Genomic DNA, 1,312 nt, shown 5'->3' with positions numbered 1-1,312 from the left:
TACTAAGGACGATTCATTATAGCCTTTGATGGTACAAGCTGTGCAGAACAAAACGCTGGGCAGCAGCTATCTTAAATTTTTTCTTAATTTATTTCATGATTTTTATGTATGCACACACACCTCCCTGCAGGTGTGTGTGTGTGTGTGTGTGTGTGTGTGTGTGTGTGTGTGTGGTGTGTGTTCAAAATCCAGCCTGCAGCTGGAATAACAGGCAACTGTGAGCTGCCTGATATGGGTACCGGAAACTGAATTTACCTCTACAAGTGCTCTTAATTTCTGAGCCATCTCTCCAACCCTGGGTGACAGCTATCTTAAGGGTGGTCCCTGCCGAGCTATCAAGAAGGGGAAGAGTGAAAACACCACTTTTGGGCGAAGTGACAACGTGTTGTGTTGTTTAACTTCAATCGGTGTTGTGACAACATTATAAAAAAAAAAGGTGGTCCCTGAGATACAGAAAAGTTAAAAATTACTCTATGGTTGGGAAGGAACTTCTGTGTTCTTCTTTTCAGCAGTGTTAATTGAAAGTTCCCAGAGAAAAAGCACCATCTATATAACATTCTACAAGGCCTATTGACTAATCAGGATTTCAGTGATTGTAGGGAGTAGGAAAGTTCAGGCCCAGAGCCAAATTATCTTGCCCTGTCTTGACCTGCTAAGTGGTATTGATTGCCTACCTTCCTTGTGCCTATTGGGTAAATTTTTTTTGGAGTGTACAAAGCTAACTCCCACCAGTCCCAAAGCCAAGAGTCATTGCTGGCATCTGCCGCCTACACTAGGTACTTCTTCCCTTTGTAACTCACCTATATGATGTTTTCAGGGATGCACTCAAAGTGTCTTCCTGTGTGATGTTCTTTGTTCGGTTCCTAGGAAAGCTTGGTGAAACTGTCACCGCCCAGGAACATGACATGTGGGTTAAACTAAATCCGTATTCCCTGCCATGGCCACTCATGCTTGGATCCAAAACAAATTCTCAGACGTCTTTGAGATGAGAGCTGGTGTTATGTCAGTAGTAAGGCAATAGTAGTGTGACTCCATTCAGCGCATCTCCATCTTCTGGGTGTGGATGCTGCCTGTAGCTGTGTAGACACAATCATCACTATTATTCACTCTGTGTCTAAGTTTTCTCAAGGTATAAACATCTCTTCTGTTACAATCATTTTAGGTTATAAAATACAATGGAAAGCTGGGTGTGGTGGTGTAAGGCTGTGATTTTAGCATTCAGAAGGCAGAGGCAGGAGGACTGTAAGTTTGAGGTTGGCCTGAGCAACATAGTGGGATGCTGTCTCAGAAACTTAAAAAGTAAACATAATGG

At 42.8% G+C, this 1,312-nt stretch overlaps 1 non-coding gene across 1 annotated transcript; it reads left to right on the top strand.

The window, feature by feature from the left end:
• Positions 1-283: 283 nt before the first annotated feature.
• Positions 284-421, top strand: LOC116097286. The gene has a single exon (XR_004121329.1). It is a non-coding gene; the product is annotated as a small nucleolar RNA SNORA21 (small nucleolar RNA).
• The last annotated feature ends 891 nt before the right edge of the window (positions 422-1,312 follow it).

This window comes from Mastomys coucha, unplaced genomic scaffold, assembly GCF_008632895.1.
Source record: "Mastomys coucha isolate ucsf_1 unplaced genomic scaffold, UCSF_Mcou_1 pScaffold18, whole genome shotgun sequence".
NCBI classification, from domain to species: Eukaryota; Metazoa; Chordata; class Mammalia; order Rodentia; family Muridae; genus Mastomys; species Mastomys coucha.
Note: the sequence above shows the minus strand (reverse complement) of the source record. Positions and strands in the feature narration are given on the sequence as shown.